General features: G+C 37.7%; 1 long non-coding RNA gene across 1 annotated transcript; it reads left to right on the top strand.

The window, feature by feature from the left end:
- The first annotated feature begins 8802 nt into the window (after positions 1–8802).
- On the top strand, positions 8803–23541 carry LOC148641769 (uncharacterized). Its single transcript, XR_015929859.1, has 3 exons — positions 8803–8963; positions 21505–21599; positions 23214–23541. It is a non-coding gene; the product is annotated as an uncharacterized LOC148641769 (long non-coding RNA).
- Positions 23542–23787: the final 246 nt, after the last annotated feature.

Below are 23787 nucleotides of genomic sequence, written 5' to 3'. Positions count from 1 at the left end.
AGTCATTAAGGCCTTTTGAAACTGCCCCCTCCCCATGCCTCACTTGTTCCTGGCTCCTCCAGTCTCATTCAAACACGCTCACTTGCATGCCACACACTCACAGGCCACACGAGACCTCTAGCCCATTTCTGTGAAGTCTGCATAAAGGAAGCAACAGAGGAGAAAAAAGAGCGGCACCCTGCCACCTGTCTGATCTAACAGTTTTCATACCTGTTTCTCCAACATGAGGATTGTCGAGGTACCAGTCCAGTATATTCGGTCCATTCAGAAAAGTGACCCTCAAGTAAAAAAAAATCTTCATTTTTAACTTAACTATTAGTTTGAAAATTAAATGTAATTTTCGAATTTTTAGGATGAAAATAAAGAGTTTTCAAGTTTTTATCCACATTTGATACTTTTTTTTCAAAATGGGACAAAAATAAATGAAAAAAAAACTGAGAGACCCAGCGGTACAAAAAAAAAAAAACAAAAAAAATACAGTGTATATTTTTTCTTTTCAGTGCCATTGAATGAAATATCCAGAAACCCATGGTATCTTGGCATTTGGTGCAATACCTGTTTTAGTCTTTATGACTACCTGATTGATTTGCAAAAAACAGTGCAACATTTTTTTAAATTATCCATCTATTCATTTTCCAATTGCTTTCTCCAACAGGGTCACGGGACAGCCGAGGCCCATTTCAGCAAGCAAAGGGCACATGGGAGGGTAAGATTTCCCCAGAAGCCAATTCACCTGCCAGCATGTTTTTGGACTGTGGGAGGAGACCTACAGTACACGAACATGGGGAGAACTTATAAACTCCATGCAGGTTCAGAACTGAACACAGGGCCCCAGCAATTTAACTACACTGATTTATTTTTCTTACTTTATCTTCTCTGCAAATAATATCTGATGCTTTTTGTAATATTTGCGTTTATAGTAATTTCATAAGTGTCTCTAAATTGATCCCTCATCCTGATCCCCCACCAATCCTGTTTTTTTTTCCAAATAGTTCTGTGTGTTAATATTACGGAAACCTGCCTGGGCAGATCCTTCACTGTAATCTCTCTTCTAATTTCTCCAATTTTTATTTTGGAGAACAGGTTCAGCATTTAAACTATTTTGACACAAGGTTCCCTACATTTCTGAAAGGATTAATATCAGCAGAATGTGTGACATCAATTTCAAATGGGCCAGATGGAGTGAATGCCTTCCCTCGTTTGTAACTTTCTTATTTTCTTATGACAATGAAATGTCTCATTGCAATCAATTGGAAGGATATAATTACAGAAGACTTATGTTGACATTTGGAGATGCTGATGTCACAGTAAATTCGCTGTAATCTTCAGGATGTGCATAATGCAGAGCATCGAATTTGGAAACAACCAAAAGTATCACTACCTATCCCAATCTGTCTGAAATGAACCTTGGATATGAACTATTAACTACCAACTTTAATTAAATTGATTTGTTTATTTTTTGTGTTACCCTGGTAAAGTTTGTAAATTAAATTAATAAAAATTAAGGTTTTAAAAAATATGGGTACTAAAATCCCTAAAGGAAGCAATGTGTATTTAAACACCACAAAAGGTGTTTTAATATAAATGTTATAATAAAATTGTAAGGTATGATAACAAAGCAATGATAGCCTGGCAATAAGGATGAGAACATGGATCAATGATCAATGATAAGAGAGATGATAGTGTGGACACAAAACTATGAATGCTAGAAAATATGACATTACCTGCCTTTATACTTAGGTATAGGGAGGATTGTCCTTTGATCTTTAGTAAAATCAGACTTAGAAAAGAAATGTAATGATGTTATTCCAAAGCATTTATTGCAGAAGCAGTTCAAATGGTATATGCTAATCTCATTTTCCCCTTCTATTTTTATCTCTAATATATTTTGCTCTATTTCACGGATCTTTAATAGTTTGTTTTGAATATAGGTCCAAAAATGAATAGAATGTTATCCTATACTCTGTGGACAATCCTATGTAGACATAAATCCCTCCTTTGTAAGCCTGTTACATTTTCTACACAAAAAAGATCAGGAGAGAAAATACTCTACATCATGAGCATCCTCACTACAAAGAAAACCCAAATGCAGCTCTGACCCTCCTTGAGTAACTTACCTCACAGGCAGCGAATGGCTGCAGCCTGCACTAATAATCACCCATATGGTAAAGTCACTGTTGCTAATAATTGCTTAATTTAGTACCAGAAAAGCAGGCACAGGCTTCATTTACTGGTGGTGATGGACAACTGACTTCAAAGACCCTGCCTGATTTATTTTCCTCACAGGACAGTTAACAGTGGCATGTGGCCATGGGCTCTACACGTTGGCAAGTGTGTTTTGACGCTAGTAATGAGATCATTAAAAGACTCCCCACATCTCTGCATTAGGCAGTAATGAGCAAGAAACACTATAACCAAGGACAAATTTCAAATGGGCAGAAAACTAAAAGGACCCACAGCAAATATGTACCATAGAACCCCAGCAGTTCTTCTTATTCAGTTTGAACTTCCAATGATTAGTAACAGACAATGAATAGTGATTTAAATTGTAGTTTTCCATTTCTATGCTACCGTTGTTTTGCATGCAAGAAAAACACAAAGCATCCAGCAATAGCAAATCATTGCTGCTAGAAACTGGTATTGAACCATAGAGGATATTTTAATGTTGTACAAAGCCCCAAAAAATCCAAACCAAATTTAACATGCCGGTTGTAATTTATTGCAAATCTGATCACAGCTTTGGATTCTGCACTTTATTTTTCCCAAAGTGCCAGATTTTCACCTTGTCGATTTGCAAAAGATATTCAACATACTAAGACGTTTTCTAAATAAAGCAAACTTAAATTATTTAAATGTCTACAAGAGGAAATCTGTCTACAAAAACGACTGTCTTACCCCAGCGATGTTAGTTTAAAATACAGTATTTTGTACTTTTTTAACATATTTTCACAAAAGGGAATGGATTCTAATTAAGAATCTTCAATGTGTTTTGTGTGGTATGGCACCAACCGCAATAAATTGCGAGAGAACATTTTCACAATTAGTAATTATCATAGAAGGAGCATGTCAGAAGAGACAAAAAACAATAGGCACGAAGGAGAGAAAAATAAATAAAATACAGCCCTGGGGGTCCAAGCCTTAGTGTTAGCCTCCCCCAAAGACAATCTCACTGTTATATTTCAAACCCATGTAAGTGATCCAGCCATTGCAAGAAGGTGTTTATCTTGGAGGGATGTGACAAACTGCCCCTGTCACAGAATCACAGGAAGCAAGAAGCAAGAAGAGATAACTCCTCCCCACCCTGGCTGGGATACCAGTCCATCACAGCCAATCAGGCCGAGTCAGCCTTGTCTTTGGGAAGGTGAAGAGTCCAGAACACTCAGGAAATCCACACAGACGTGGAAAGTCCATGCAAACTCCACACAGATACATGCCTGTGACACTGAATCCCGGATCCTGCAGCTGTCAGGCACACATTAATACCACACCACAGCCCGGCTCCCACATTAATGAACATTCAAAATGAGTGCCAATGATTTTGTATTGAAATATTTTACCCTCTGAGAAGCTTTTAAACACAACAAGCAAAACACAAAAAATGTTTTTGTTGTAAAATGTCGTGTAAAAAAAATGATTTCTTGTGGGGTTTTTTCTAGGCTGTCGTATATAATTTACAACAGAGGCAATATATTTCCCTCCATTACAGTTTGTTTTTTGTTCTTGTACAAGACAAGAAAGGAGTCAAAACGAAGACTGAGAAGCGAGGTCTGGATGTTTGTGAAGGGAAACACAAGAAGGCTAAGGAATGCCTCCTCTCTCACCACTATCTCTCGTAACAGATACAGCTCGCTCCAAAAATATTCACCCTCCCCCTTCATGCGTCTTGAATGTCTTCCTTCAAATCCTGCCCTTGTAACAACATATTGGGAAAGTGGTTATAAAATATTCCCCTAGAGTGGCAGGAATACCCCATGGATTAAACATGTTGTGACCACAAGACAAACTGCACAGACCTAACTGTATTGTTAGATTAAGAAATAATTTCTTATAAACATTTGTAGTCACCCCGATTAAGGGTGGCGGCTAAACAAATAAATAATTTATTGTAATTCACGTGCTGTCTGTTAACTTAGGTATGTTCCTGTGTCTTTATTGTTTTGACAACTTAAACATCTAGAGTCCTGTTCAGTAACTTTGTGAAGGAGCAAGAGCTGGGCTCTTTGTTCCACACTCCTACAACTCTGCGAACAATGAAGAGCCTCCTTTCAGTCCTGTGCATGCTTGATCTTCAGGACTTCTTTAGCCACATGGAATAAATGACACATCCTTACTAATGTCTGGACAATAAAGCATAAGACTTTAAATGATGCAGATGCAGCAGATGTGCAGCACCGATAAGCATGATCAAGATATCTGGCTGTTTTCATCATTACAGACCATCCCTTTACATGGTAGGAGTTGAATGTTCTTTCCACAAGTGTATTGTAGTCTGCACATAACCGTTCAACTTCCATCCATCCATTTTCTAACCACTTTACCCAAAACAGGGTAGCAGGGGAGCTCCAGTTCCAGTTCCAGTCCATCACGGGGTGTACACAGATACAAACACACGCCACATTCACACCAGGGCCACTTTTTCCTGAAGTCAATTAATCTACTAGTACTGTATGTCTTTGGATTGCGGGAGGAAACTGTAGCATTCAGTGAAAAATCATGTAAACACACAGAGGGCTACAAACTCCACACAGATAGCTCATATTACTCAAATAAGCACCCCAGGAACTAAACCCAGGGCCCCAGAGCCACAAGGCAACAATACTACCACGCCATCATGTCACCCACTGTTAAATGTAATCATATAAAAAATGTGGCTTAATAGTGTAAAAATATTCACACTATAGTGATCATGTCACACAATATTTTGGGGTTAATACCACCTACATTGTTGTATTGTTCTATTAATATTTTGGAAATATTTTTTTTTTGTTTGAAGATAGACTATTGCATTAATTCTGCTGTTCAAAGAGACTAGCTTTGGTCACAGGTTTGGTGGTCTGTGTACTAACTTGCATGTCAAGAGGCGATTGTTCTTTTTATTTATTTGCTTTTAACCCCAGTAAAGACCAGATGACTTGTATCAAGTGGTATTTTTCTAAGTTAAAAGTAAATTAAAGGTTGCAATTATATTATTATTAAAAAACATATGGTATCCTTTAGAAATTACTGGTGGGCTGAAAATAGCTTATTTATACAGTACTTCAAAAATTGAAGACAATTAGAGAACATTGAAACTTTTGAGCCCTTCTTCTTGTAACTAATTCCCATGCTGGGGGAAAAATCCTCATGTGTAAATTCAGCTAAGCCACAGTCTTGCTAGTCGGTAGCTTAAGTAGACATCAGCGCTTAATATGGGTCTATATAAAGCATTGAAGGGGTTCTTGTTATCACAACTGAGTTGCACTGATCTCCTTGCAGAACCTGTGGTTGAGCCACTGTTTGAATGACAGAAAATATACTACAGTAATAATTTCTATAATAATAAGTCCCTGCTCTCAGTGCTAAATAAAGCCCTCTGCTTTCTACTTTATGTTGTCTTTCTCATAGCTGGTTTCTTGCTGGTGGAAATTGCAAGATAAAAGATACTATTGGGGACACTGCTGTTTGCAAACCTCCTTAATAGAAATGCCCTCTAGCTGTGTGGCAGCTCCACAACCACAAAATGCCATCAAGTTCTTCTGTCTCCTGAAACTCCAGCCATCAATATCCATAGCATCTGTCTTTTTAAGTTCCAAGACGAGTGACTAGGGGGCCTGTTGTTTAAGTGATGACATGCTCTAATATGTTGACAAATGTAAGCCTCTCCTACTAGTCAACAAGTTGTTAATATATAGCATCAACCTGTCCAATACAACGACTGATGGGAGTATGTCTACTGTAAGTGCTTTTGCAGACAGGTAGGTACGAACTTGTCATGTAGCACCAATGTGCTGTAAATCTACTGCCACATACTTTTCAGCACTAGGTTCAGAAAGGAACCTCTATAGATTCCTAGGCTGCTGAGTGTTTGCCGTAGTCAGAGGCTCAGGACCTACTCAATGCACACAGAGATTATCCCTTAAAAATATTGGAAGAAGTAGCCTTACATACATGAGTCCAAATGATTTTGTTTCACAGAACTGTTGCCAGATCGTCTATTCTTTGCAAGGACCTATTGTGACTTCAATAAAAGTTTTTGAATAAAAAATTAACACATGTAAATTAACATACAAACTACATACAATTGCTAACTTTACTACTGTATTTCTGTGGTAATAACAGTTTCCATAATAGTTGTAAAAATGCTAGCAGAATTAGCACTATTGCTATGACATTCTGTTTTTATGCCAACTCCATTTAGATGTTTATCCTCCGGTGTGATATTCTGAAGAAGACTCAATCAGAAATGTTTCTACCTGAAATATTTGCACATGTGTATCTGTGTGTCAGTTTCACCCTGATTCACTCTTGCCTTTCCAAACGTTTATGCAGTTCTCCAACATATAGATCGGCAACACTTTAAACCCAGCTGGAAGTCTTAATCCAAAAGGCTGAAAAAAGTACAATTCTAAGGAAAATGCATGGAACAAAGGGAAATTGTAAATTAATGAGTTAAGCACAATGCAGCCACTAAATCTTATAGAAGTCTTTGATTCCTGTATTGTTCACAAGAGGCTTAACCTCTGCTGTTGCATCCTATACTTTCCACTGCTGTACTAAACTAGGCTCCGGTGAATACTAAAGGTGGGGGAGCAGAGGGGCTGTAGGGGAGGGCTGGTAGGTAGGAGGAAAGGAGTAGCATCTGGGAGTCATCAGCCTAAAAGAAGGACAGATTCCAGCCCCCCTCCCAAGCCCAGTTCCCCTTTTAACCCCCCATCCCACTCCCCCTCCCCTCGAGCTGCCCATCACTAAAACATTCCTCAGTCAGACCCCTAATCCAAACAGATTGTCTAACTGCTTCAATAACATACTCCCAGCTTCATTCAATTGAGGGGAACAAGCTCGTCTTTCATAGAGGCGAGCCCAGGTTAACGCATTAAATGCCACATTAAGCAATCTACTTCTTATGAAACGCTCTACTTTGTAGCGGTGAAGAACAAAAAGGAAAACCCTTCACCCATCACATTATCCTCACCCCCCCCACCCCCACCCCACTCTTCAGTCTAGCCAGGGCAGTTTGAACCAACATCCTGAAGGCTGCGCTGTACAGGAACGGACACAGCTGGACGCAGTGTGCTGCCGGCTACCCGCCATTGTCAGCACCAGCATGGGGCACTCCCTGGGCCGGGCCAGAGGGTGACCTCCTGGGAGTGCGGATAAAGAAACGCTCTCCAGGGGTCTTCTGAACTGAGAGCCCCCATCATGCCAGATCAGAAGGCATCTTCTTGGGGCCTGGGGATTTCAATGTTCTTTTTCTCTTTTTTTTTCAAAAGAGTCCGGGAACCATACACATTCAGCATAATTAAATTAATGGGATTAACATGGGTTTGTGCTAATATCCGTGCTTTTATTTCACCTTAAAACAAAAAACAGGTTTCTAGATTTGCCTCCACATGTGGAAATTTTTCTTTTTTCCCAGAGACCAGTGTTAAAGTGTTTAGGCTGTTATTTTTAAATTCATGCTTTTGGTCTGTACGTTTGGTTTGTACAAGCAGTTGAAATATTGCATATTTAGACAGCAATTTACACATCTGAATTTCAGAATCTTTGTGTGTGTGTGTGTGTGGGGGGGCAAGCTTCAGTCAAATTTCTATTCAATGTGTCAGACTAATAGCAATCACCTTTGTCTAATGTGAAGAATGCATACAACTGTGACCCTAACACCGCCACTACCAATCTCAATTCTGCTGTAGATGCCAGATAATATAAGTAAAAAACCGAGAAGAGAAAGTATTCTCAGTTGATGTAAATAATTCACACACAATTCAATCAGTGCTTCTAGAAAGAATGGCCAGCTGTCACCAGGCTTGATTATAGACTGGCTTTGGTTCTTACCAATATGATAACACCAATGATAGTGTGCACTCTTCTCACCTGCAGCTGTAACATTTACACTAATTGGCAATAACGGATCATTTCAGTAGACTGTACTCCTCGAAGTTCGGTAAATTGTCGAGATATGTATATTCAGATATGTTGCCAAGGTGTTGCTTTGTAGCTGGGGTTTTGGATACACATTCGTTCCATCACTCAGAGAGAAGCCTTCACGTGTCCTTCCTGTCTGGGACTCCAATGCCAGGCGGGCCATCTTGGCTGCAGTCTGCCTCTTCCCTGTTTGCTCTTTTCTAATTTATTGAATGCTGTGGTCAGGTTTTCTAGTGCATCAATCAATGATGTGTCTGCCCAGTGCAGCGCCTGAAAAAAAACTCCCTGGGAAAAAAAATGACTGGCTTTACTGCGGAGATATGGACCCTTTTCTGGAGGTTGGTAGGGAGAGGAGAAACACCCTCCTTTGGGATAAGAAGAATAGATCAACGTAACCAGTAAAACAAATGAGTGAATTAATGAAAATGCATCATTGAAAAAGTGTGTTTGTGTGTGGGGGGGCTGCTTGGAGAATTCTCTGCCAATTAATTGTTGACACACTCTCACTGCATGAAACTCCCCCTTCTGACAGGCAGCTTGATTTATGTCTGGCCACTGCAAAACGGAACAAAATCAATTGGCTATTACCTCACTTAGCGGTGGCTTGTCACCGCCTGAGAGCAGAGTGTTAAAAATAAAACCCACAGCATCCTACCCTCCCTGCAGCCTGCAAACAGCATACTCACACAGATCCTCAGCGACTTAAGCAAACATACTGAGAAGCACATGCTCCTGGGGGCAGGTCCACATACTGAATGTGATGAGCACAGGGGGTGTCTACTTGTAATATGTCTCTGTGTAAAAAATCTCAAATAAAGGATTTGAACGTCTTCGTCCATCAGGTATGTATGGATTGTGAGATGATGGAAGGCATTAAAGAATCCCTTTAGGTCTTTAGTGAAAAGGAAAACTCGTGATTTTTATGTTGAGTGACTTATGAAATGCTCATATAGAAACATGAAGATAAGCAATTCGATATTTGTTCCTGGAATTGTTTATAAGACATTATATATAGATTGTCTATTGTTGTATTTCGTATAATTTATACAATTTACATTATAGTTATAATTTAGCAAGTTATTAGCAACCTGTGAACTCAAAATGCTCACAGGTTTTGATAATGCTGATTTTGGGGCAAGAAAGGACATTATACCTAAAGAACAGTAAAGTCAAATGCTGAATGCCACTTCAGTCCTTAATTGTGGATTTCTTGACATGGTTCTTGAGTTTTGTTCAAAACTAATGAATAAATGTCCATGTATATTCATAAACCAGTGCATGTGGGTAGCTGCATTTGATGAATGGGAATGTGTTTGTTCAAGGACCACATCTGTCTCCTTTTGATTACATCATCATCACCACAACAAATGATCCCTGGGTGATATCAGTGTTTTTTTCAAACAGAAAAATGGAATCACCAACTACACAACAGAAACAATTTGAAACATGGCAAAGTGGTGCAGTGAGAGGTGTTTCGGAGTACATGATAATTCATTATTTATGCATTATTCAAAACAATTTTTTTTTTCAAAAACCCAAGTCTGCAGCTCTAAGGCAAACCATATGGTAAACAATGCAGTTAGAAATTAATGTTTACATGGATGTCCATAGGATATTAATGAGACACTGAATAAAATGGCATAACAGATGCAATAGGAATTGTTGTGACCCAATTTAACAATGTTTAATTTTCCTTTTGCATTCCAAAACAAGAAGAAAACAATACAATATTTCTCACCTATACCTTTTATAACTTTTAAACTCCCCTCTGTATTTCTATTAAAGGACTTACAGTTAAATAAATACAGTTAAATGGCCATGATAGACATACAATACAATAAGAATTTGATCGTTTTACTTTCAGAAATATGTATTTGACTGCTGCAGAGTCTTTATCTTATTAAATCATGAACATTAAATAATCCACTTAAATTTCATTCACATAGTCTAATCCTTGAATTATCAATTCAAGTGTTAATATTCCTTATGGAAATTCATTATATGGCAGGATCCAATCAACAATCCAAAAGAAAATAAACATCACCAATAAGTAACAATACAGCAGTGTTACAGAGTTATTTTACAGTGTTTGAGAGTGAAATTGCAGCAGGAATGAAGGATTTCCTGAGTCTATTACCATTATACTTAAGGGACACATAGGCATCTCACAGATGGGAGTTTTTTCCCTTCTTTAAACACTGTCTTAAGAGGACACTTAGGTTTATATGATTTGCTCCAATGATTTTGCTGCTTTTATTTACTCATTTTAGTAAAGAAACTATTACACTCAACAATATTAAAGAATCAACATGAACTCATCACAGCACTTAGTAAAAGTTGTTCATAATAGCCCCATGATGATTTTCTGCATCCTTTAATAAGATGACCAGGGCTGTGTCAGCAGCAGATTTAATCAGATGTTTGTCTGTGGGATTGCTCTTACAATCGTTAGTGAACAAATTATACAATGGCTGGACAAGACGCATCCAGTGTGATCCAGTAGAAGTATAGCGTGTATCAGATAATGATTTTTCCACTTTGACCTGCTAAATCCTGATTGTTAAGGAGTCTAAGACCCATCTTATCTAGTCCTCTTCACACTATCTGTTCAGAAGACACTCTGGGCATTTTTTAGGTGTTTTTGGAGTCTTCATATAGTACATGGTTAAGTTCTGGAAATTGATGTATTTTTGTTTATCTATTAATTCATCCAAACGAACATCCCTATTTTCCCTGTGCATTCTCGGTGGCACTGTTAGGTGATGCTTCTAAGCTAGGCCTCCCACAGCAGCATATTCACATCAGGTTGGCTAGTCTGATGGCAGTTAAAATGTTGCTGGCATTGTGTTGTGCTGGCATTGGACTTCACGTGACCTCTTCTGGGATCACTGGATCCTGGCTGTTTTTGCATCCATTGTGCCAGTAGATGGGCAGTGGAGACCTGACGTTTTGCTGCTGATACCGGTAAAGCCATGTTGCTTGGCAGTTCCAAGCAATTACGTCGTTGCTTGCAATATTATAGAGGTTAGTAATTAGAAACTTGGTGGGGAGGTCCAACAAGGGGGGGTGGGGGTTGAGTGAGGGGGTATTGCACGACATGGAGTGAGCGTTATTTTTTTACAGTAAATTGGAAACGAAATTTGCTCACAAAAAGGTTGTGTTAAAGCAGCTACTGTCACGATTGTCATCCCTCCTCTTAAGGGTGCTCCAAGCCTTCGCATTTTTAGTTGATTATGTGCACCTGCCCCCTGTTTGTCTTTCATGATTTAAGCCTGGCGCTCTCGCTATTCCTGGCTCAGCATTGGAAGATGGACGCCACAAGGCTTGCCTATTCTGCAGGCTCGCGGGTAGCCCGAGGACAGGTCTTATTCCCCAATGTCCTAACCGTCGGAGTCCAGGGCTCGGAGTGCCTGGCCTCGTTACTCCCTTTTAACTCCTGTTCCTGTTCCGGATCCCATTCCGGCTTTTAACCCTGTCTTGTCTTGGATGGGTCACCCGGTTCCTGGATTTTGGACTTCACCCCAGATTTCCCGTTTTGGACTTCCCTGGACTTGATTGCTCCCCTGAGCACCTGATCACCACCCCCTGTCTGTTAGCTCATCCTAATCCTGCTGTACCTTCCCCTGATGTCCTTCTCCACTTACATCCGAGTTATTCAGTCTGCATAGGGTCCTGAACTATGCTTCACGGGAGCCTGGACCTGCTCCTGTTACAACTACTGTATGTGCTCAGCCCCCACCATCCTAACCCCTGTACAACAAATCCTTGTTATAAATTACATCAAGAGGGCACAGGCCCAGTGATGCCAGGGAAAAAGAATAGAGGCTCCTCATGCTGGACCTATGTGTTTTATGCCATGGTGAGACCATCCAATGATGCCGTATCTGCAATTCGTTTAAAATTATTTTTCATATACAAATGTTCTATGTTAACAATGTTTTAGTAGTCAAATATGATCTTCAGTATGTGCAGATACAGTAAGTGAATAAAATGAGAAGGTTAACTCCTGTTTTACTGCATTACTCCATTATGAATCGAACATTTAGTCCTGTGGTGATTTTGGAAATCATATCTAGAGTTCAAGGTCAAGACCTGAAACAGCTTTGTACAGGATTTCATCTGCAACTCAAACTCGATTCAAAGTCAGAATGTTTATTGAACTCATTGCGGTGTTTTTGCACAATTATCATGATTTTTTCTACAAACGAATGAATCAAATAAATGAAAAGACAAACCATCTTCACATTGTCTCTAGCTGTTTATGGGCTGAATAAAACAGAGTTTAAAAACTTGGCATTTATTGTGTATTACAACAAAATTAATGAATGATTTGTCTTGAAGAGTTTAATATGTGGAAATTGCAGATGCGTTTAAAAAGCAAGGCTACCCATTTGCTTCAGAGGTTAATCATCAAGATTCCAAATTGCTCCACTGGGAATCAAGCCATCACACACTCAAACACATTTAAAAATACAATACTGAGAAACATGGTGTATTTAAACTCATGTCCTGGATCAGAGGCATGTACAACTCATTAGCCAAAGCTGGACCCTTCCAGTAACTAGTAATAGATACGGCCAAGACACTTTGTGATAAACTTGGCAAGGGGCAGCTCTTGAATTGGCCCCAAAAGGATTCCACACAGCCAAATGGACTGAGCACAAGCTAGTAGACCGTGCTCATTTATATACTCAGATCCATTGCCAAAACCCACCAGGGACCCTACATTTGTCTCCTACGACATCAATCAAATCACTAGTTGAAATTGTCGTGGTGCACTGGTGCTGTGAGCACGAGTCCCCATCCTTCTTATTAGGCTGCTGGGACCTGATTTCAGATTGGGCTACCTTTTCTGACTGTTACTCAAAGCACTATAGACTCTGTCAGCATCAGCTAAACATTGGCATTTAATCCAGTTCTCTTCTGTGCTCCCTTACTCATCTAAATTTTCAGATCATTCATTCACTTCTTCAATTCATATTAAAAGTCATACATTGAATCTTGTATTGCAGACATCACATTTATACATATGAGTTAAACAGACCCCAAAACTCTATGTTCATTGCCTTGTTGTTCCTTATTACAGCACTATCATAATGCTTTCCTTTAGTTATTATTTTTTACAAATAATCACAATAATGTTGGATATTGTTATTATATAAAATAGCAGAAGTCATAATTCAATTAGATTTTTGGATAAGTAAGGTATACAATTTGACATAAAATTGAAATTTGCATTATACCCATTTGATCAACATGTCTCTCCAGAGCTCCAGTTTTTGCTGTGCTTTACGTAATAGTAAAGTAAGTCTAAGCCTGTATCTACAATCCAGCTTGTTTAACTGGTCATCCTGCTCAAAAATGAGAATCTCTTTATGGCACAGCTGGTGTTCATCTGAAGTGCATTTATCTCTAAAGGGGAATTCTTTTCCACTAAGGAATTCCACAGAATGAAACATACTGGTTTAGTTTGAGACAATGAAGTTTTTGGGCAGTAACAATCACCCACTGTGCTTTATCTCCCACTGAAGCTTCAAGCATCACTAAAGAAATCAATGGAGGAAGATTTCATTCACAGCCATAAAGTCGACTCCTTAAATGAATTGAAAGTTCAAAATTTAATGAAGCTAAGGTTGAAAGAAATTTGAACAAAACATGAGCAGGAGAAGTTAGGCCAGTTAAAGCTTCCTGTACTTTCTTTTCTAAGGTTTTCAAGATCCTGAAGAGGAATAAATTCTGATTATCACACACATCAGTCATAGCCTGAAATCTGACGGAGGAAGTACAAGGACTCTAAGTGCAAGGACAAAGAAAGCTTGAAAAGCATAAAATTGTTCTCGCCAGTTGTTGCCTCTGTCTGAACTTATAGCTTGTCTGTGTCCACCTTTTTACAGGAGTATTTAAATCATTTCAAAGATATGTCAAATAAAATCTTGCATTGAATAATCAAAATTAATCCTTAAAATATGTTTATGCCCTTAAACCCATTATATCAGGAACACAATTTAAGATAGCATTTGGTAGTATTTTAGTTTCCTTGAGAAATCTAGCATGCATTCATTCTTATACTGAAGCTCAAAGTTCAGACAGAAGTTGAGATGTTATAATATATATTTAGTTTTAAAAGATAACAATCTTTTCATATATTTCATCTGGAAAAAATCTCTCTCAAACTTTCGTTCAGACTATGATTAGCTGGAATATCTCCTCCTAACCCCAATCCTCGCAGATCCCAAGTCAGAGGACTAATGTGTTTTATTTTAGTATCTTTATTCCCGCTGGAAGCTATCTGAAGTATGTGCCTGCAACGTTGCAGGTATTTTTATGACTTGGATTTGCAGGGGTATTTTCGTCTCGGCTGGTGGGGAGGGAAAGAAGGGTCATTTGGCTGGGGCCTAGCCAATCTTGGCAAGGAGAAAGGGCTGCAAGGGGGAAAAAAAAGTCCATCCGAGAGAAAAGCAGACACTTCTCAGCCCCTTATACGGCTGTGCTGGAGATAGAGGGGGTCTGCAGTTAAATGGGCCTCATTGCATCACCGTTCCCCTTGTCGGAACAGCTCTGACCCAACAACTGCAAGCCAACTGGAACCCGCAGTGCACTGAGGCTCCTTTTCTATCTGCTATTCTGGGATGAATAGCTAATAGGGGGCCTGGTGAGGTAAACCTTATATGCTGGTCTTGTGACTTGTAAAATGTCCATGTGAGCAGTCTCCTGGTGATCTTAAATGGAGATGGCTGCAGGAAATTAAGACTTAGAGCAATAGATCTTAAAACCATCCCTGCTCCCCTGTGTCCCTTTAACCCCAGGGTTTGTGTTTTTATTCCGTTGGTTCTGTTCCGTTCTATTCCATGTCATTCCGTTCTCTATGGAAATCTGCTTTTACAACATGAAAGTAAGGCTTGCACGTATAGTGGTGATCGGCATTGGATCTGCCATAGATTTCGAGGTGAGACCTGCCTATGAATCAGTAATGTTTTCCTCAAAATTAAATCTGAATTTTTGAAATGCGTCTAGTTATGCAAATATTAAACATGATTGAAAACTGAATGCTGCATGTATAGATGAACACTTCATGGTCATCTTTCTGTTTTAATAGTGAAACTCAATTAATTTATTTTATCCTCATGTATTGCACGAGAAAGCTCTACTGGAAACGCAGGCCAGAAAGAAAAAGAAGAAGAGAGCACAGTGGAGCTATCAATTAAGGTAGTGCCCTTCGGAGGCCTTTCTTTCAGAGACCAAGGTTTTATTTTATTGACTTTGAATTGATGCAAATTATTCCAGACACTGCATCAATCTTGATCAAGTCTGACCCAAAACGAAAAGAGACTTCAACAATCATTTTGAAATCACATGCCATCTTTAACAATATCTTCTGCAGTAGACCCAAACACAAGCTATTAATATGGCACATGTGAGCTCCTTAAAGATCTTGTGTCATTTTGTATCTGCAGAATTTTCTTGAGTACTTTTTTTTGCATTCGTGTTTTTGTTGCTTCTTTCAGATAGAACTTGCCCATTTAAGTTATTGTTGCAAACATGCACGGGGATTTTAAGAAGTAAACAAGATTAAAGCTGATGAAGAAAACTTCTTGGATGAGAATGCTTTCCACATTGAAAATATGAGTAGGAAAGACAAACACAAAACACTGTTGTTGCAAACTCATGGTTTCTCAGAGTTTCCCTGTTTCCTTAGCAATATTATTAACGTATTGCAAAGTGCAACCCCTCCAAACACCAAAACAACTCACTGATGTTCACAAATACACCCAGCTGAGGCTTTTATTTCTACATCTGACCCTTTGCCATGCAGAAGGGGTGCATTTCCTTCCAACCTCACCATGAGTGCTTATGGCATCACACTTCAAAGAGTTTTACAAAGTTAATTTGTTGTAGGGCAAAGGTGATGTACAACAGGGGAGTGATATAAGAAGTATAACCCAGTAATACATTTTAATAAATATTTTTCCACAGAGATGCCAAAGAAGTAGAACACTCAACAAGGTACTTTAAGAAGTCTGCGTAGGATACCTTTAAAAATACTTTGTATTTATACTATTTAAAAAAGGGTGGACTTGACCAACATGTTAAGTTTGTATAATCAGAAATTAAAACTGCAAAACTAGCATAGTTGGAGTGAGTATTTCTCCCTTGGACTGTTTGGACTTGTCTGCCTGCGTCACGCCCCCCGAGCGCCCGGTCACCGTCATCACGCCCCTCTGTCTGTCTACCAGTCTTGATCCTCTACGTCTCTTCCCTGTTGTTCTTCTCCACTTATTTCCAGGTTATACCATCTGCATAGGGTCCTAATTTAAGCTTCACGGGAGCCTGGACCAGCTCCCGTTAAACTTTGTTCATTACAGTCGGTTTTCTGACCACCATGGTTAGATACAATAAATGCCATCATGAATATTTTAATTAGGAATTGTACCTGTAGAAGAAGAAACAAATAATTATGAATACATTTATATAAAACATGGCTACAATATTTACATTTTTCCAATTTTATTTGGAATGTTTCTGAACTGTCTCAGTGACTGTTATAATTTACAATATCTACACTGCTAACCAAAAAAGATTTCAGGTGTTATTTTTTAAAAGAATAAGACTTTAGAATGTATATTTATGGAGCTTAATATACACAGTAGTAGAATAATTTGGATTTTGTGCCTTTTTTTGTAAGTGAGAAGCCAGAGATGAACAGAAATGCTTATTGCCCAATATAATTTCTATCACTACAGCTATTACGTTGTGATGATTAAAGCTTAATAGTAAATGCATAACTACATGGAAATGCAGACCCTTGGTACTTTGATGGCTGTAATACTACAAGGACAGTATGTAACAACAATAAACTGTGATTAAAATGATAGCAAATGTCCTGTTGCAAATCCCAAACTAAGTCTAAATTAATTAAGACATTACCTTAAAAATGCACTACAGTACTTCAGTCTGAAAACATTAAAAGTGAGATTGGCAGGATCAAACCATTTCACAGGCAGGCTTACAAAGCTTATGGTTTTAGCAGCTTACTGGGAAAGGAAACCATATTGTGGTGCACATTGATTTTAATCTTCACTTAAACCCTTATAACATTTTTTAAATAAGATCCTTTTAAATATCATCAAAGCATTAAAATCTATGTGTGAACAAGCAAAAGCAATTAGACATGCTTGAGCTGTCTGAGATGTCCTTTAGCAAATCCCCCCAAAAGATTAAATTCTCATTCACACTACATGAAGAGTTAATATCTGCAGGTGACTCAAAAAAGTAAAGCTTCTCATTCAGAGTTTCTGATTAAAACCTGGGCGATATCATTAGCCAATGTCACAGACTTTTCCCGAGGCACATCACATAGTTGGCCGAGCACTACTGGGTCTCCTCAGCATGCCTGGAAAAGCAGCTCCAGGAGCATGATGTGAACCTTTGAACTCACAATGATTTCAACAAGCGATGCATCCCTCCAACAATCAGTACTACCTCTACTGCAAGTGTCTTTGGAAGTCAAACCGTGCCTATTGCAGGGCTCTGTCACCTGGCAATGATGGAATTAACTTTTCGAAGAAGGGTTGACTCTTATTGTTTGCACTGGTAAGTGGAGTTAACTAATAATTGGTGATTCCAACTGGGAAGGTTTAAATAGAAAATAATGGGCAAGCCTGCATTTATTAAAAATAAAATAATGGAGAATTAAATTTAGCAGGAGACATCTTTTCATACCCTGCAGAGAATATCAGTGTAAATGGGTAATACTTCCTGAGGGAATGAGTAAAAGCCAAAGAAAATATTCATATTATTATGCTTATGTCTTATTTTGTCACTATCAGCTTATAGGTCACTCTCACAGTGAGAGAATAATGAACTATATTGAAGAAAATCAGGAAATCTTTCCTGACAGTTGTTGTCTTTATTTAAATTTCTCTCAGTTTTATTCATTGTGCTTGTTCAAGTAGGCTGAATTTTCTGTTTCCAACATGGCAAAGTGAACTCTTGAGTCATCATCTCTTGAGTCAAAAACTCTTGAGTCAAAAGCAGTGAGATAATATTGCAGTGTGATGTCTTGGAGAATGTTTTTTTGCAGAGTTGAAGAGACAAATCAGACAGCAGTGATTGGCGTAAAACTTTCAGAGGTGAATCACAAAACACATTGAAAAACTGTCTGGACTGCCATGGGCATCAGTCTTGTGGAACAGTATGTCATCTATCATGTTGTTCATGCTGTCTAAGAAAATAGGAAGACTTCATTAACAATGTGAGGTACTGTGACTGAGGTACAACTGGTAGCTTGTTCCACTGCACTATATCACATCCTCATACATACTCAGACTTTGACCTTCTTTGTCCTACAATCAAATTCTGCTAAGCTTTATATTTTGTAACAGAGTACTTCTGTATTTCCATGATTATAAAGTACTATAATACTTTCACATTGAACAACAAATTCATGCGTAGCAAGATTTGATTTGTTTTCAATTGATTGTATCTAGTAGATCCCCAACAGAATGAAACAATCTATGATTGACAAATCACAGTTGAATAATGTAAAAATGTGAAACCCATGTTCTCAAGAAGGGTGAACCTCACGGTTTTCAGGAACATCTTTAAACTCTGAACAAAAAGACACAGAAACAAACAACAAAAATGTTAATTAAAAAAACAAAAATATGCAAACTACTAATGCAATTAAAATAATTTGGCCTTGTAAATAAACTATGAGATGCTGACAAATTCCAGGACTTTTGGGGAATTTGCCATTTAAATTTTATATCCTTTCAGTTGATGTTCTTCAACAATGTCAAATTATGACTCATTACATTCATTCTTTATTGTGAGTTATCAATTCATGCATATTCTCCACATACATGTTTGAATTTTAGTGTATTTTGAAAATCAATACCAAACATAATTTACTACAACATAACTAATAACAAGATTAGTTTCAATTCTGCTTTTTTGGTTAATTTTACACCTATCAATTCTAGACCTGTGAGATAACTGTGTACTTATTAAATCTTAACTGAGTCACCCAGCCAGTGTGGCAGAAGTAAATTGTCCTTGCTTTTCTGAATAAAATTTAATTAGGTGCTGAGCTCTGTCAGACAAGAAGGTTTTAAAAAAAATAATCCATTACAGAAGCAAAAACAGAGGAAGAACTTACTTGGTGCTGATTTGAAGACTGTGATGAAGTAGCCCTTCATTGTATAAAAATAAATATTTTTCATGCATCACTGAAACAATCAAAGGTGTTAATGCATAAATAGAGTAATTTAAAAAACTCCACACTTTGACTTGAACAGACACTCATGCCCCCTGTGGAGTAACCAAATAACAATAAATACAACTGTCAACAAAATCAAACAAGTGTCAACTAATAAAATGAAAGTTTGAGAGTGCTTAACAACAAAAGTGCAATATATTTTTTAAATGATTCATCAAATTCAGGGAAGTGAGGGAGCTGAAGCTTATCTTGCATGCAACAGGTGTAAGGCAGGATACAACTTGTATAGCAAGCGAGTCCATTGCAGGGCACACAGAGACATAAACATACAAACTCACACTACAGTTAAATTTCCCAGAAGCCCATCAACAAACCATTATGTTTTTGGACTATGGGAGGAAACTGGAGCACCCGGAGAAAACCCATGCGAACCCAAGGAGAAAAGACAAAGACCATGCTAATTGCACCCCAGGAACTGAAAGCAGAACCCTAGCATTGCAAGGTAGCAATGCTAAACACTGCATCACTATGCTGTCCATATTGTATTTACAGCAGAACTGAACAAACCTTCTAATTGGCTTCTGGAACAGTTGGCCCTGGTATGAGTGTATGCATCTGTGTGTAACCTTGCGAGGGTCTAGCATCCTGTCTAGGCAGTACCCTGTCTTGTAGTCCTATTTGATAAGGCAGTAAGAAAATGGATATAAATGCAATATAATAATAGAAAGTCAATTACTTTTAGCAACCAACCGCCATTAACCGCTGCCATTAATTGTTCTTTCAGTAGGATCAAAGCTTAATTTATGCAAAATAGAGGCAAACGTTCCAGTACATCTAAATGCTATTGTTATTGTTCAGATAATCTGACGTTCAGGAAGTGACTTTTTTCAAACAAAAATTCAGGTCGTGGCTCAACCAAGAAGAAGATTTAACATGAAGATTTAAAAAAAAACCTTCCAAACTCTTCTTATAAATTGCTGCACTGATGGAAATTGAGACTTAACACACTTCATCAACCACAGCCTTGTGAAATATTTGTATCTGAATGCCTGCTGCACTACTTTTGCATCTTAGTAAAAGCCAAGGTGACCATCTGTCCCTTTGAAATATTGACATGCTCCCTCTCATGAATGTTGCAAAAAACTACTTTTAAAAAATCCTGGCTGCCAGGAGCCAATCAAATTTCAGGTATGCTTAACACATATTTGCATATGCTGTAGTTTCATGTGTTATGATATTTGTGTGCAGTAGAATGTTGATTAATCACAAAAGAATAGGAATGGGTATTATAGTCCACATCTGAATAAAGCTGATTAGTCATGTGTTTTGTCAATTATATAAGACCTTTCACCTCTCCTCCTGGTGATATGAAAAAAATAGCTTCTAACTTCATTATTAGTGCAGACAGAGCCACGGTCACTACAGGACACAAATAGGAACCCAAACATATTCTAGCAAAATTGCCTTGACTGCGACCTCTGACCTTTACTAAATGTCCACCCACTCTTTATAGACTCAAGGTTATATCATCTAGGAAACCAAATGTGCCTGATTAATTAATGTTCTTATTCACGATATTTGACCTCTTTCAAAAGTCAAGTGCAAACTCTTAGAACAAAAAAGAGGTGTGGTGACCTGGCTTAAAGCTATATAGCCCTGCATTTTCTTCTGTGACTGTATTAGAATTTATTTAATCAAGATGACATGCTTAAGTTTTTATAGTGTGTAACTGTGTGGAATTTCCTCATAAGTGTGACTAATGATTCTTTTGAGCCTATTTAAATACAGCAATTATTTTTAAAAATGTGTTGAACTGGTATACTTAGTCTACCAAAGACTGGTAAATGGTGTTTTTTTAACAAGACAAAAACTTTGCAGGTTGATATCATGTAAACAAATCCTCTGTAAAATAAACTTTTAGAAGACATGTATTTTAATTGCTGCACATGTAATTCAGCTGCAGCTTTTTGGTATGTTGTTTTTTTGCTGTCATTGTTTTTTACATTATTTTTGTTTTAATTCATGACCAATATCTCCTGACTTAAATATAGTTTAAATATATGTAGTGAATTAAAAAAGCAAATGGTTTTTGGGGAAAAAATGCTCCAATACTCCAAAACTTCAAACGCATCATCTGTATTTTTTAAATGCTACTTTCCCCTCAGAATTCCAGAACAAAAAGTGTTGTGAAGACACATGGTTCTAACCAGCCTTATGTAAGAAGTTACAGAAGACCTTGAGGAATGCTTCGTGCTACAGGGTAAGCACAATTGTCCTATTCATCTCTAGCTAGAGGGTAGATGAAGGCTTGAGGCAGTACAAGAACATTGCCACTCCGCACTCATCTGCTACCAAGAGACTTGGTTAATATTTAATCTCCAGCACCAGTCAAGGAGAGCTTTGCAGTGAATGTTAGCATCTTGGTTAAGGAAGGAGGAGGAGAGGGAGGTGGTTTTAAATACAGGACAAGCTGTGAAGTGAGTTGGTATTTATTAGGGTGTAGACATAATATGTTACAATGTTAAAAGAGGTTCTGCTGTTATAAAGTTACACTGTATTATTTGATCTTTGACTTCACTGTTCGAAGGACCCCTGGCCTCACAGTAACTCCCTGCTCTGGCTAGTCTAAGAAAGAAGGAGGCGAATTCAGTAGCAAAAAACTAATTTTGTCTGAAGGTAACTTTATAAATTCCTTATATTGGATTTTGTTGTTCATTAGTTTCAACAGGGTTAAATATCTTGTGCTGATCTGTGTACAGTAGCAAGCAGATGCAAAGTTCCCATGAATTTGAGTTTTTAGATTATACATAATGGCATGTAATGTGTTCTATTTTCTCTGACATTGCTTTGCTTGATGGGACTGCAAAGGGAAGCTTTAGGTACAACTTATAAACCAACTTATAATTACAGTTTAGTGCCTGTCCAAGCAAAGCTGATATTGGTATTTGACCTTTTAAAATCATTAGGATCACTTGGCTTCTACAAATGAAAGGCAAAAATGTTAAATTTGGGTACAATGAATAAAGAAATTCTCACAGTCTTTTGTTTTTACTGCATGTAGTGGGTGGCAAGGTGGCACAGTCATTATCATTGCTGCCTTAGTGTGCTTATCTTGCAACTTTGTTTTCCTTTTTAAGTAAAATTTTAATAAAAACTGCAATTTAACGTGTCTATTTATACTGATCAAAAATATTAATATGAGATAAGGATTACTTGGTATTTAGGAAAACAGACAGATGATGAGAAAATCATTTATGTACAACATGTTGCTCTGCCTTACCTATCTTTAATATGCTGTTAGGTATTTCCAAGGGAAGCAGGTGCTTAAAATATATTACGAAGTGAGGAATATATTCAATGTTTTATTCACACGACAACTATTTGCTATTTAACTACAAGTCTAAAAATATTTGATAAGGAGGTAATGTGCTATATAGATAATGATAAGATCTGTGTTCATAACCCTGCTCAGAGGAAATAAACTAATATTAAGGAAAAAATGTCCACAAGACCACTGTCGACTGCATGAGCCTGTGCCCATCATGCCAAAATTAATCTCCAAGCACACACATATTAGGGGGAGCCAGTTTACTAACTACTTCTTTTTCACTTGACTCCTTCAAAAGTAACTTTTTATATCCATGTGTTGTACATGGCTAGTTGGTATATTTTCTTTGTCCTTCTGCATATGCATTATACACTGTACACTGTCTAATATCTTAATACTAGAAATATTAGAATATATTCTCAATTGGTGATGTGAAGCCCAAATGGTAAATTTATCTTATTTCTTCTGACTGGAAGTAGGTTCTATATTATCTTGTAATGCTATTCCTGTCTCTCTAATCCATTTGATATCATCTCACAATTTCAGGAAGAAGATTGACAGAGGCTGAAAATGCCTGGGAGTGTCCTGACATATATGTGTATATCTCACAAGGAACACCTTTCAGAGTTTTGTGTTTTATAAGACAAAGTAAGACACTGAATTATGGGAATATCAATTTGCTCTAGCTGTCTAGAAATTATGCTAGAGAGCAGAATTGTTGAAAAAAGGTCTTCTAATTCCACTTAAATGCTGTATATATATATAAAATCAATGTAAGAAACCAGGGACATCTGAGTCACCCTTATGAGGGGTCATCAGCATGATATAGATTATTGTAACCAATTAAAAACTGTATGTTTTTGCATTTTATTATATAAAGAAACTATGACTAATTATTTTGGTTTTGTAGTGCAATTCTTATTATTTTATAATTTATTATTCATTTATTAATTTTAATAATGTGTGTAACGGAGGGGGTCACACGAGGTTAGCAGACATTGTATCCAATGAAATGTGTTTAGTCTATAAAAGTGCAAACAGGCTTTACAGCACAAAAAGACAGTTAATATGTGGAAGTATTTCATTTGTCCACACTGTTGCAGTTCTTTTAGCTCACAAC

This window comes from Lepisosteus platostomus, chromosome 24, assembly GCF_059453375.1.
Source record: "Lepisosteus platostomus isolate fLepPlt1 chromosome 24, fLepPlt1.hap1, whole genome shotgun sequence".
Lineage (NCBI taxonomy): Eukaryota > Metazoa > Chordata > Actinopteri > Semionotiformes > Lepisosteidae > Lepisosteus > Lepisosteus platostomus.
The sequence above is the reverse complement of the archived record's forward strand: the minus strand, read 5'-3'. Positions and strand labels throughout refer to the sequence as shown.